The following is a 13,180-nucleotide window of genomic DNA, read 5'->3' as shown; positions in this document are numbered from 1 at the left end:
ACTTCCTAAGCGGATTTCTCGAGGAAACGGAAGATTAACTGAAGCGGAAAATCGCAAATTAGAGGGTTTTAGAGAAGGAATTCGACTAAAATCTCGCCAGCTCATTGCGGAGTAAGGAGTCTCGTTCGTTTGCCCGTTTACAATCAAATTAGCCTACAATTTTGTCCAAATCCGGCAGTGCCCGAGCTACGTTGATTTCACATGTCTTATCTGGTCCGATTGAGATTCAGATGATTTGAGCCGAAAATCGGCTGTCAACAAGTAATCAAAAATAGAAAAACATGAAAAGGGGTGCAACACGAGCACTTCCCAGGGGGTCACCCATCCTAGTACTGCTCTCGCCCAAGCACGCTTAACTTCGAAGTTCCTATGGGATCCGGTGCATTAGTGCTGGTCGCACCAGACATTTAGTGGGATGTTTATTCTTATATCTCTCGAGTACGTGTTGAGCGGGCGACGATGGACAACACGCGGCACTGCTCTAGCCCAATCAGAACCATGAAGTTAAGCGTTCTGGCGCGATGGCAGAGCTAGGATGAGTGACCTCCCTGGGAAGTCCTCGTGTCTCGACCGTTTACGTAAATTATGGCTAAAACTGTCGAAATAAATGTTTTTAATGAGTTAACCATCTCCGGAGTAATCTGCGTCACACCATTCCGCACAAAACCGGCTCACGGCAATATTAATCGCTAAATGTTCCCTGAAAATAGAAAAAAAATAACTAAAAGAAAATAGCGAATGTAAAACTTCCTAAGCGTATTTCTCAAGGAAACGGAAGCTTAACAGAAGCGGAAAATCGCAAATTAGAGGGTCTTAGAGAAGGAATTCGGCTAAAATCTCGCCAGCTCATTGCGGAGGAATGGGTCTCGTTCGTTTGCCCGTTTACAATCAAATTAGCCTACAATTTTGTCCAAATCCGACAGTGCCCGAGCTACGTTGATTTCACATGTCTTATCTGGTCCCGATCAAGTTTCAGATGATTTGAGCCGAAAATCGTCTACCAACAAGTAATCAAAAATAGAAAAATACGAAAAGGATTGCAACAGGAGGACTTCCCAAGGGGTCACCCATCCTAGTACTGTCTCGCTCAAGCACGCTTAACTTCGGAGTTCTGATGGGATCCGGTGCATTAGTGCTGGTATAATCGCACCCAACATTGAGCGGGATTTTTATTCTTATATCTCTCGAGTACGTGTGGAGCGGGCGACGATGGACAATACGCGGCACTGCTCTCGCCCAATCAGAACGATGAAGTTAAGCGTTCTGGCGCGATGGAAGAGCTAGGGTGGGTGACCTCCCTGGGAAGTCCTCGTGTCCCGACCCTTTATGTAAATTATAGCTAAAAGAGTCGAAATAATTGTTTTTAATGAGTTAACCGTCTCCGGAGTAATCTGCGTCATACCCTTCCACACAGAACCGGCTCACGGCAACAAAAATCGCTAAATGTTACCAGAAAAAAGAAAAAAAATAAGAAGAAGAAAATAGCGAATGTAAAGCTATTATTATGCCTGAGATACGATAAAATGGAATAGGAATCGAATTTCGAACTTCCTAAGCGGATTTCTCGAGGAAACGGAAACTTAACAGAAGCGAAAAATCGCAAATTAGAGGGTCTTAGAGAAGGAATTCGGCTAAAATCTCGCCAGCTCATTGCGGGGTAATGAGTCTCGTTCGTTTGCCCGTTTACAATCAAATTAGCCTACAATTTTGTCCAAATCCGACAGTGCCCGAGCTACGTTGATTTCACATGTCTAATCTGGTCCCGATCGAGATTCAGATGATTTGAGCCGAAAATCGGCTGTCAACAAGTAATCAAAAATAGAAAAACACGAAAAGGGGAGCAATACGAGGACTTCCCAGGGGGTCACCCATCCTAGTACTGCTCTCGCCCAAGCAAGCTTAACTTCGAAGTTCCTATGGGATCTGGTGCATTAGTAATTTTAATGAGTTAACCATCTCCGGAGTAATCTGCGTCACACCCTTCCGCACAGAACCGGTTCACGACAATATAAATCGCTAAATGTTCCCAGAAAAAAGAAAAAAAATAAGTAGAAGAAAATAGCGAATGTAAAGCTATTATAATGCCTAAGATACGATAAAATGGAACAGGAATCGAATTTCGAACTTCCAAAGCGGATTTCTCGAGGAAACGGAAGCTTGACAGAATCGGAAAATCGCAAATTAGAGGGTCTTAGAGAAGGAATTCGGCTAAAATCTCGCCAGCTCTTTGCGGAGTAATGATTCTCGTTCGTTTGCCCGTTTACAATCAAATTAGGCTACAATTTTGTCCAAATCCGGCAGTGCCCGAGCTACGTTGATTTCACATGTCTTATCTGGTACCGATCGAGATTCAGATGATTTGAGCCGAAAATCGTCTGTCAACAAGTAATAAAAAATAGAAAAACACGAAAAAGGGTGCAACACGAGGACTTCCCAGGGGGTCACTCATCCTAGTACTGCTCTCGCCCAAGCACACATAACTTCGAAGTTCTGATGGGATCCAGTGCATTAGTGCTGGTATTATCGCACCCGACATTGAGTGGGATGTTTATTATTATATCCCTCGAGTACGTGTGGAGCGGGCGGCGATACACAACACGCGGCACTGCTCTCGCCCAATCAAAACCATGAAGTTAAGCGTTCTGGCCCGATGGCAGAGCTAGGATGGGTGACCTCCCTGAGAAGTCCTCGTGTCACGACCGTTTACTTAAATAATGGATAAAACAGCCGAAAATAATTTTTTTTAATGAGTTAATTGTCTCTGGAGTAATCTGCGTCATACCCTTCCACACAGAACCAGCTCACGACAACAAAAATCGCTAAATGTTTCCAGAAAATAGAAAAAAAATAAGAAGAAGAAAATAGCGAATGTAAAGCTATTATTATGCCTGAGATACGATAAAATAGAACAGAATCGAATTTCGAACTTCCTAAGCGTATTGCTCAAGGAAACAGAAGCTTAACAGAAGCGGAAAATCGAAAATTAGAGGGTCTTAGAGAAGGAATTCTCCTAAAATCTCGCCAGCTCATTGCGAAGTAATGAGTCTCGTTCGTTTCCCATTTACAATCAAATTAGGCTACAATTTTGGCCAAATCCGGCAGTGCCCGAGCTACGTTGATTTCACATGTCTTATCTGGTCCAGATCGAGATTCATATGATTTGAGCCGAAAATCGTCTGTCAACAAGTAATCAAAAATAGAAAAACAAGAAAAGGGGTGCAACACGAGGACTTCCCAGGGGGTCACTCATCCTAGTACTGCTCTCACCCAAGCACACATAACTTCGGAGTTCTGATGGTATCCGGTGCATTAGTGCTGGTATGATCGCACCCGACATTGAGTGGGATGTTTATTCTTATATCCCTCGAGTACGTGTGGAGCAGGCGGCGACGGACAACACGCGGCACTGCTCTCGCACAATCAAAACCATGAAGTTAAGCGTTCTGGCGCGATGGCAAAGCTAGGATGGGTGACCTCCCAGGGAAGTCCTCGTGTCGCGACCGTTTACGTAAATTATGGATAAAACAGTCGAAAATAATTTTTTTTAATGAGTTAACCGTCTCCGGAGTAATCTGCGTCATACCCTTCCACACAGAACCGGCTCACGACAACAAAAATTGCTAAATGTTACAAAAAAATAGAAAAATATAAGAAGAAGAAAATAGCGAATGTAAAGCTATTATTATGCCTGTGATACTATAAAATGGAACCGGAATCGAATTTCGAACTTCCTAAGCGGATTTCTCGAGGAAACGGAAGCTTAACGGAAGCGGAAAATAGCAAATTAGAGGGTCTCAGAGAAGGAATTCGGCTAAAATCTCGCCAGCTCATTGCGTAGTAATGAGTCTCGTTCGTTTGCCCGTTTACAATAAAATTAGGCTACAATTTTGTTCAAATCTGGCATAGCCCGAGCTACGTTAATTTCAAATGTCTTATCTAGTCCCGATCGAGATTCAGATGATTTGAGGCGAAAATCGTATGTCAACAAGTAATCAAAAATAGAAAAACACGAAAAGAGTGCAACACAAGGACTTCCCAGGAGGTCACCCATCCTGGTACAGCTCTCGCCCAAGCACGCTTAACTTCGGAGTTCTGATGGGATCCGGTGCATAAGTGCTGGTATGATCGCACCCGACATTTAGTGAGATGTTTATTCATATATCCCTCGTGTACGTGTGGAGCAGGAGGCGATGGACAACACGCGGCACTGTTCTATCCCAATCAGAACAATGAAGTTAAGCGTTCTGGCGCGATGGCAGAGCTTGGATGGGTGACCTCCCTGGGAAGTCCTCTTGTCGAGACGATTTACGTAAATTATGGATAAAACAGCCGAAATAATTGTTTTAAATGAGTTAACCGTCTCCGGAGTAATCGGCGTCATACCATTCCGCTCAGAACCGGCTCACGACAACAAAAATCGCTATATGTTCCCAGAAAATAGAAAAAAAAAATAAGAAGAAGAAAATAGCGAATGTAAAGCTATTATTATGCCTGGGATACGATAAAATGGAACCGGAATCGAATATCGAACTTCCTAAGCGGATTTCTCGATGAAACGACAGAAGCGGAAAATCGCAAATTAGAGGGTCTTAGAGAAGGAATTCGGCTAAAATCTCGCCAGCTCATTGCGGAGGAATGAGTCTCGTTCGTTTGCCCGTTTACAATCAAATTAGCCTACAATTTTGTCCAAATCCGGCAGTGCCCGAGCTACGTTGATTTCACATGTCTTATTTGGTTCCGATCGAGATTCAGATGATTTGAGCCGAAAATCGGCTGTCAACAAGTAATCAAAAATAGAAAAACATGAAAAGGGGTGCAACACGAGGACTTCCCAGGGGGTCACCCATCCTAGTACTGCTCTTGCCTAAGCACGTTTAACTTCGGAGTTCCTATGGGATCCGATGCATTAGTGCTGGTCGCACCAGACATTGAGTAGGATGTTTATTCTTTTATCTCTCAAGTACGTGTTGAGCGGGCGTCGATGGACAACACGCGACACTGCTCTCGCCCAATCAGAACCATGAAGTTAAGCGTTCTGGCGCGATGACAGAGCTAGGATGGGTGACCTTCCTGGGAAGTCCTCGTGTCGCGACCGTTTACGTAAATTATGGCTAAAACAGTCGAAATAATTGTTTTTAATGAGTTAACCGTCTTCGGAGTAATCTGCGTCATACCCTTCCGCACAGAACCGGCTTACGGCAACAAAAATCGCTAAATGTTACCAGAAAATAGAAAAAAAATAAGAAGAAGAAAATAGCGAATGTAAAGCTATTATTATGCCTGAGATACGATAAAATGGAACATGAATCGAATTTCAAACTTCCTAAGCGGATTTCTCGAGGAAACGGAAGCTTAACAGAAGCGGAAAATCGCAAATTAGAGGGTTTTAGAGAAGGAATTCGGCTAAAATCTCGCCAGCTCATTGCGGAGTAATGAGTCTCGTTCGTTTGCCCGTTTACAATCAAATTAGCCTACAAATTTGTCCAAATCCGGCAGTGCCCGAGCTATGTTGATTTCACATTTCTTATTTGGTCCCGATCGAGATTCAGATGATTTGAACCGAAAATCGCCTGTCAACAAGTAATCAAAAATAGAAAAACATGAAAAGGGGTGCAACACGAGGACTTCCCAGCAAGTCACCCATCCTAGTACTGCTCTCGCCCAATCACGCTTAACTCCGGAGTTCTGATGGGATCCGGTGCATTAGTGCCAGCATGATAGCACCCGACATTGAGTGGGATGTTTATTCTTATATCTCTCGAGTACGTGTGGAGCGGGCGACGATGGACAACACGCGGCACTGCTCACGACCAATCAGAACGATGAAGTTAAGCGTTCTGGTGCGATGGTAGAGCTAGGATCGGTGACCTCCCTGGGAAGTTCTCGTGTCGCGACCGTTTACGTAAATTATGGCTAAAACAGTCGAAATAATTGTTTTTAATGAGTTTACCATCTCCGGAGTAATCTGCATCACACCATTCCGCACAAAACCGGCTCACGGCAATATTAATCGCTAAATGTTCCCAGAAAATAGAAAAAAAATAACTAGAAAAAAATAGCGAATGTAAAGCTATTATAATGCCTAAGATAAAATAAAATGGAACAGGAATCGAATTTCGAACTTCCTAAGCGGATTTCTCGATGAAACGGAAGCTTAACAGAAGCAAAAAATCGCAAATTAGAGTGTCTTAGAGAAGGAATTCGGCTAAAATCTCGTCAGCTCATTGCGGAGCAATGAGTCTCGTCCGTTTGCCCGTTTACGATCAAATTAGGCTACATTTTTGTCCAAATCCGGCAGTGCCTGAGCTACGTTGATTTCACATGTCTTATTTGGTCCCGATCGAGATTCAGATGATTTGAGCCGAAAATCGGCTGTCAACAAGTAATCAAGAATAGAAAAGCACGAAAAAGGATGCAACACGAGGACTTCCCATGGGTCACCCATCCTAGTACTGCTCTTGCCCAAGCACGCTTAACTTCGGAGTTCTGATGGGATCCTATGCATTATTGCTGGTATGATCGCACCCGACATTGAGTGGGATGTTTATTCTTATATCTCTCGAGCACATGTGGAGCGGGCAACGATGGACAACACGCGGCACGGCTCTCGCCCAATCAGAACCATGAAGTTAAGCGTTCTGGCGCGATGGCAGAGCTAGGATGGGTGACCTTCCTGGGAAGTCATTGTGTCGTGACCGTTTACGTAAATTATGGCTAAAACAATCGAAATAATTGTTTTTAATGAGTTAACCGTCTCCGGAGTAATCTGCGTCATACCTTTCCGCACATAACCGGCTCACGGCAACAAAAGTCGCTAAATGATCCCAGAAAATAGAAAAAAAATAAGAAGAAGAAAATAGCGAATGTAAAACTATTATTATGCCTGAGATAAGATAAAATGGAAAAGGAAACGAATTTCGAACTTCCTAAGCGGATTTCTCGAGGAAACGGAAGCTTAACAGAAGCGGAAAATCGCAAATTAGATGGTCTTAGAGAAGGAATTCAACTAAAATCTCGCCAGCTCATTGCGGAGTAATGATTCTCGTTCGTTTGCCCGTTTACAATCAAATTAGCCTACAATTTTGTCCAAATCCGGCAGTGCCCGAGCTACGTTGATTTAACATGTCTTATTTGGTCCCGATCGAGATTCAGATGATTTGAGCCGAAAATCGGCTGTCAACAAGTAATCAAAAATAGAAAAACACGAAAAGGGGTGCAACACGAGGGCTTCCCAGGGGGTCACACATCCTAGTACTGCTCTTGCCCAAGCACGCTTAACTTCGGAGTTCTGATGGGATCCGGTGCATTAGTGCTGGTATGATCGCACCCGACATTGAGTGGGATGTTTATTTTTATATCTCTCGAGTACGTGTGGAGCGGGCGACGATGGACAACACGTGGCACTGCTCTCGCCCAATCAGAACCATGAAGTTAAGAGTTATGGCGTGATGGAAGAGTGAGGATGGGTGACCTTCCTAGGAAGTCCTCGTGTCGCAACCGTTTACGTAAATTATGGCTAAAACAGTCGAAATAATTGTTTTTAATGAGTTAACCGTCTCCGGAGTAATCTGCGTCATACCCTTCCGCACAGAACCGGCTCACGGCAAAAAAAATCTCTAAATGTTCCCAGAAAATAGAAAAAAAAATAAGAAGAAGAAAATAGCGAATGTAAAGCTATTATTATGCCTGAGATACGATAAAATGGAACAGGAATCGAATTTCGAACTTTCTAAGCGGATTTCTCGAGGAAACGGAAGCTTAAAAGAAGCGGAAAATCGCAAAGTAGAGGGTTTTAGAGAAGGAATTCGGCTAAAATCTCGCCAGCTCATTGCAGAGTAATGAGTCTCGTTCGTTTGCCCGTTTACAATCAAATTAGCCTACAAATTTGTCCAAATTCGGCAGTGCCCGAGCTATGTTGATTTCACATTTCTTATTTGGTCCCGATCGAGATTCAGATGATTTGAACCGAAAATCGCCTGTCAACACGTAATCAAAAATAGAAAAACACGAAAAGGGGTGCAACACGAGGACTTCCCAGCGGGTCACCCATCCTAGTACTGCTCTCGCCCAATCACGCTTAACTCCGGAGTTCTGATGGGATCCGGTGCATTAGTGCTAGCATGATAGCACCCGACATTGAGTGGGATGTTTATTCTTATATCTCTCGAGTACGTGTGGAGCGGGCGACGATGGACAACACGCGGCACTGCTCACGACCAATCAGAACGATGAAGTTAAGCGTTCTGGTGCGATGGTAGAGCTAGGATGGGTGACCTCCCTGGGAAGTTCTCGTGTCGCGACCGTTTACGTAAATTATGGCTAAAACAGTCGAAATAATTGTTTTTAATGATTTAACCCTCTCCGGAGTAATCTGCGTCATAACCTTCCGCACAGAACCGGCTCACGGCAACAAAAATCGCTAAATGTTCCCAGAAAATAGAAAAAAAAATAAGAAGAAAAAAATATCGAATGTAAAGCTATTATTATGCCTGAGATACGATAAAATGGAACAGGAATCGAATTTGGAACTTACTAAGCGGATTTCTCGAGGAAACGGAAGCTTAACAAAAGTGGAAAATCGCAAATTAGAGGGTCTTAGAGAAGGAATTCGGCTAAAATCTCGCCAGCTCATTGCGTAGTAATGAGTCTCGTTCGTTTGCCCGTTTACAATCAAATTAGGCTACAATTTTGTCCGAATCCGGCTGTGCCTGAGCTACGTTGATTTCACATGTCTTATCTGGTCTTGATCGAGATTCAAATGATTTGAGCCGAAAATCGTCTGTCAACAAGTAATCAAAAACAGAAAAACACGAAAAGAGGTACAACACGAGGGCTTCCCAGGGGTCACCCATCCTAGTACTGCACTCGCCCAAGCACGCTTAACTTCGGAGCTCTGATAGGATCCAGTGCATTAGTGCTGGTATGATGGTACCTGACATTGAGTAGGATGTTTATTCTTATATCCCTCGAGTACGTGTGGAGCGAGCGGCGATGGACAACACGCGGCACTCCTCTCGCCCAATCAGAACCATGAAGTTTGCGTTCTAGCGCGATGGTAGAGCTAGGATGAGTGACCTCCCTGGGAAGTCCTTGTGTCGCGACCGTTTACGTTAATTATGGCTAAAACAGTCAAAATAATTGTTTTAATGAGTAAACCGTCTCCGGAGTAATCTGCGTCATACCCTTCTGCACAGAACCGGCTCACTACAATAAAAATCACTAAATGTTCCTAGAAAATAAAAAAAAAATAAGAAGAAGAAAATAGCGAATGTAAAGCTATTATTATGCCTGAGATACGATAAAATGGAACAAGAATCGAATTTCGAACTTCATAAGTGGATTTCTAGAGGAAACAGAAACTTAACAGAAGCGGAAAATTGCAAATTAGAGGGTCTTAGAGAAGGAATTTGGCTAAAATCTTGTCAGCTCATTGCGGAGTAATGAGTCTCATTTTTTGGCCCGTTTACAATCAAATTAGGCTACAATTTTGTCCAAATGCGGCAGTGCCCGAGCTACGTTGATTTCACATGTCTTATCTAGTCCCGATCGAGATTCAGATGATTTGAGCCGAAAATCGTCTGTCAACAAGTAATCAAAAATAGATTAACACGAAAAAAGGTGCAACATGAGGACTTCCTAGAGGGTCACCCATCCTAGTACTGCTCTAGCCCAAGCACGGTTGACTTCGGAGTTCTGTTGGGATCCGGTGAATTAGTGCTGGTATGATTGCACTCGACATTGAGTGGGATTTTTATTCTTATATCCCTCGAGTACGTGTGGAGCGGGCGGCGATGGACAACATGCGGCACTGCTCTCTCCCAATAAGAACCATGAAGTTAAGCTTTCTAGCGCGATGGCAGAGCTATGATGGGTGACCTCCCTGGGAAGTTCTCGTGTCGCGACCGTTTACGTAAATTATGGCTAAAACAGTCGAAATAATTGTTTTTAATGAGTTAATCGAATCCGGAGTAATCTACGTCATACCCTGCCGCACAGAACCGGCTCACGACTACAAAAATCGCTAAATGTTCCCAGAAAATAGAAAAAAAATAAGAAGAAAAAAATAGAGAATGTAAAGCTATTATTATGCCTGGGATACGATAAAATGGAACTGGAATCGAATTTCGAACTTCCTAAGCGGATTTCTCGAGGAAACGGAAGCTTAACAGAAGCAGAAAATCGCAAATTAGAGGGTCTTAGAGAAGGAATTCGGCTAAAATCTCGTCATCTCATTGCGGAGTAATGAGTCTCGTTCGTTTGCCTGTTTACAATCAAATTAGGCTACAATTTTGTCCAAATCCGGTATATCCCGAGCTACGTTGATTTAACATGCCTTATCTGGTCACGATCGAGATTCAGATGATTTGAGCCGAAAATCGGCTGTCAACACGTAATCAAAAATCGAAAATCTCGAAAAGAGGTGCAACACGAGGACTTCCCAAGGGTCACCCATCCTAGCACTGCTCTTGCCCAAGCACGCTTAACTTCGGAGTTCTGATGGGATCCGGTGAATTAGTTCTGGTATGATCGCACCCGACATTGAGTGGGATGTTTATTCTTATATCTCCCGAGTACGTGTGGAGCGGGCGAATATGGACAACACGCGGCACTGTTCTCGCTTAATAAGAACCATGAAGTTAAGCGTTCTGGCGCTATGGCAGAGCTAGGATGGGTGAACTTCCTGGGAAGTCCTCGTGTCGCGACCGTTTACGTAAATTATGGCTAAAACAGTCGAAATAATTGTTTTTAATGAGTTAACCGGCTCCGGAGTAATCTGCGTCATACCCTTCCGCACAGAACCGGCTCACGGCAACAAAAATCGCTAAATGTTCATAGAAAATAGAAAAAAAATAAGAAGAAGAAAATATCGAATGTAAAGCTATTATTATGCCTGAAATACGATAAAATGGAACAAGAATCGAATTTCAAACTTTCTAAGAGGATTTCTCGAGGAAACAAAAGCTTAACAGAAGCGAAAAATCGCAAATTAGAGGGTCTTAGAAAAGGAAATCGGCTAAAATCTCGCCAGCTCTTTGCGGAGTAATGAGTCTCGTTCGTTTGCCTGTTTACAATCAAATTAGGCTACAATTTTGTCCAAATCCGGCATATCCCGAGCTACGTTGATTTCACATGCCTTATCTGGTCACGATCGAGATTCAGATGATTTGAGCCGAAAATCGGCTGTCAACACGTAATCAAAAATCGAAAATCTCGAAAAGAGGTGCAACACGAGGACTTCCCAAGGGTCACCCATCCTAGCACTGCTCTTGCCCAAGCACGCTTAACTTCGGAGTTCTGATGGGATCCGGTGCATTAGTTCTGGTATGATCGCACCCGACATTGAGTGGGATGTTTATTCTTATATCTCCCGAGTACGTGTGGAGCGGGCGAATATGGACAACACGCGGCACTGTTCTCGCTTAATAAGAACCATGAAGTTAAGCGTTCTGGCGCGATGGCAGAGCTAGGATGGGTGAACTTCCTGGGAAGTCCTCGTGTCGCGACCGTTTACGTAAATTATGGCTAAAACAGTCGAAATAATTGTTTTTAATGAGTTAACCGGCTCCGGAGTAATCTGCGTCATACCCTTCCGCACAGAACCGGCTCACGGCAACAAAAATCGCTAAATGTTCATAGAAAATAGAAAAAAAATAAGAAGAAGAAAATATCGAATGTAAAGCTATTATTATGCCTGAAATACGATAAAATGGAACAAGAATCGAATTTCAAACTTTCTAAGAGGATTTCTCGAGGAAACAAAAGCTTAACAGAAGCGAAAAATCGCAAATTAGAGGGTCTTAGAAAAGGAAATCGGCTAAAATCTCGCCAGCTCTTTGCGGAGTAATGAGTCTCGTTCGTTTGCCCGTTTACAATCAAATTAGGCTACAATTTTGTCCAAATCCGGCAGTGCACGAGCTACGTTGATTACACATGTCTTATCTGTTCCCGATCGAGATTCAGATGTTTTGAGCCGAAAATCGTCTGTCAACAAGTAATCAAAAATAGAAAAACACGAAAAGAGGTGCAACACGAGGACTTCCCAAGGGTCACCCATCCTAGTACAGCACTCGCCCAAGCACGCTTAACTTCGAAGTTCTGATGGGATCCAGTGCATTAGTGCTGGTATGATCGCACCTGCCATTGAGTAGGATGTTTATTCTTATATCCCTCGAGTACGTGTGGAGCCGGCGGCGATGGACAACACGTGGCACTGCTCTCGCCCAATCAGAACCATGAAGTTTGCATTCTGGCGCAATGGCAGAGCTAGGATGGGTGACCTCCCTGGGAAGTACTCGTGTCGCGATCGTTTACGTAAATTATGGCTAAAACAGTCGAAATAATTGTTTTAATGAGTTAACCGTCTCCGGAGTAATCTGCGTCATACCCTTCCCCACAGAACCGGCTCACGACAACAAAAATCGCTAAATGTTCCCACAGAATAGAAAAAAAAATAAGAAAAAGAAAATTACGAATGTAAAGCTATTATTATGCCTGGAATACGATAAAATGGAACCAGAATCGAATTTCAAACTTCCTAAGCGGATTTCTCGAGGAAACGGAAGCTTAACAGAAGCGGAAAATCGCAAATTAGAGAGTCTTAGAGAAGAAATTCGGCTAAAATCTTGCCAGCTCATTGCGGAGAAATGAGTCTCGTTCGTTTGCCCGTTTACAATCAAATTAGGCTACAATTTTGTCCATATCCGGTAGTGCGTGAGCTATGTTGATTTTACATGTCTTATCTGGTCCCGTTCGAGATTCAGATGATTTGGCCGAAAATCGTCTGTCAACAAGTAATCAAAAATAGAAAAACACGAAAAGGGGTGCATCACGAGGACTTCCCAGGGGGTCACCCATCCTAGTACTGCTCTCGCTCAAGAACCCTTAACTTCGGAGTTCTGATGGGATCCGGTTCATTACTGCTGGTATGATCGCACTCGAAATTGAGTGGGATTTTTATTGTTATATCCCTCGAGTACGTATGGAGTCGGCGGCGATAGACAACATGCGGCAATGCTCTCGTCCAATCAGAACAATAAAGTTAAGCGTTCTGGCGCGATGGCAGAGCTAGGATGGGTGACCTCCTTGGGAAGTCCTGAAGTCACGACCGTTTACGTAATTTATGGGTAAAACAGTCGAAATAATTGTTTTTAATAAGTTAAACGTCTCCGGCGTAATCTAC

General features: G+C 43.4%; 13 non-coding genes and 3 pseudogenes across 13 annotated transcripts; all 16 read right to left on the bottom strand.

Moving 5' to 3' along the window:
* Positions 1–288: 288 nt before the first annotated feature.
* Positions 289–402, bottom strand: LOC142510561 (5S ribosomal RNA; annotated as a pseudogene).
* A 632-nt stretch (positions 403–1,034) lies between these two features.
* Positions 1,035–1,152, bottom strand: LOC142508590 (5S ribosomal RNA). The gene has a single exon (XR_012806797.1). It is a non-coding gene; the product is annotated as a 5S ribosomal RNA (ribosomal RNA).
* Positions 1,153–2,412: 1,260 nt separating this feature from the next.
* On the bottom strand, positions 2,413–2,531 carry LOC142507573 (5S ribosomal RNA). The gene has a single exon (XR_012805827.1). It is a non-coding gene; the product is annotated as a 5S ribosomal RNA (ribosomal RNA).
* A 682-nt stretch (positions 2,532–3,213) lies between these two features.
* On the bottom strand, positions 3,214–3,332 carry LOC142508219 (5S ribosomal RNA). The gene has a single exon (XR_012806444.1). It is a non-coding gene; the product is annotated as a 5S ribosomal RNA (ribosomal RNA).
* Positions 3,333–4,014: 682 nt separating this feature from the next.
* LOC142512979 (5S ribosomal RNA) lies at positions 4,015–4,133 on the bottom strand. Its single transcript, XR_012808950.1, has one exon. It is a non-coding gene; the product is annotated as a 5S ribosomal RNA (ribosomal RNA).
* Positions 4,134–4,810: 677 nt separating this feature from the next.
* On the bottom strand, positions 4,811–4,924 carry LOC142511999 (5S ribosomal RNA; annotated as a pseudogene).
* Positions 4,925–5,607: 683 nt separating this feature from the next.
* LOC142508644 (5S ribosomal RNA) lies at positions 5,608–5,726 on the bottom strand. The gene has a single exon (XR_012806850.1). It is a non-coding gene; the product is annotated as a 5S ribosomal RNA (ribosomal RNA).
* A 683-nt stretch (positions 5,727–6,409) lies between these two features.
* Positions 6,410–6,527, bottom strand: LOC142508992 (5S ribosomal RNA). The gene has a single exon (XR_012807186.1). It is a non-coding gene; the product is annotated as a 5S ribosomal RNA (ribosomal RNA).
* Positions 6,528–7,210: 683 nt separating this feature from the next.
* On the bottom strand, positions 7,211–7,329 carry LOC142514142 (5S ribosomal RNA). The gene has a single exon (XR_012810051.1). It is a non-coding gene; the product is annotated as a 5S ribosomal RNA (ribosomal RNA).
* A 684-nt stretch (positions 7,330–8,013) lies between these two features.
* LOC142507345 (5S ribosomal RNA) lies at positions 8,014–8,132 on the bottom strand. Its single transcript, XR_012805605.1, has one exon. It is a non-coding gene; the product is annotated as a 5S ribosomal RNA (ribosomal RNA).
* A 684-nt stretch (positions 8,133–8,816) lies between these two features.
* Positions 8,817–8,934, bottom strand: LOC142508881 (5S ribosomal RNA). The gene has a single exon (XR_012807081.1). It is a non-coding gene; the product is annotated as a 5S ribosomal RNA (ribosomal RNA).
* Positions 8,935–9,615: 681 nt separating this feature from the next.
* LOC142511378 (5S ribosomal RNA) lies at positions 9,616–9,734 on the bottom strand (annotated as a pseudogene).
* A 683-nt stretch (positions 9,735–10,417) lies between these two features.
* On the bottom strand, positions 10,418–10,535 carry LOC142508654 (5S ribosomal RNA). Its single transcript, XR_012806860.1, has one exon. It is a non-coding gene; the product is annotated as a 5S ribosomal RNA (ribosomal RNA).
* A 683-nt stretch (positions 10,536–11,218) lies between these two features.
* LOC142507472 (5S ribosomal RNA) lies at positions 11,219–11,336 on the bottom strand. The gene has a single exon (XR_012805730.1). It is a non-coding gene; the product is annotated as a 5S ribosomal RNA (ribosomal RNA).
* A 683-nt stretch (positions 11,337–12,019) lies between these two features.
* Positions 12,020–12,137, bottom strand: LOC142516819 (5S ribosomal RNA). Its single transcript, XR_012812593.1, has one exon. It is a non-coding gene; the product is annotated as a 5S ribosomal RNA (ribosomal RNA).
* A 681-nt stretch (positions 12,138–12,818) lies between these two features.
* Positions 12,819–12,937, bottom strand: LOC142509603 (5S ribosomal RNA). Its single transcript, XR_012807769.1, has one exon. It is a non-coding gene; the product is annotated as a 5S ribosomal RNA (ribosomal RNA).
* Between the last annotated feature and the right edge of the window lie 243 nt (positions 12,938–13,180).

This window comes from Primulina tabacum, chromosome 10, assembly GCF_025594145.1.
Source record: "Primulina tabacum isolate GXHZ01 chromosome 10, ASM2559414v2, whole genome shotgun sequence".
NCBI classification, from domain to species: Eukaryota; Viridiplantae; Streptophyta; class Magnoliopsida; order Lamiales; family Gesneriaceae; genus Primulina; species Primulina tabacum.
Note: the sequence above shows the minus strand (reverse complement) of the source record. Positions and strands in the feature narration are given on the sequence as shown.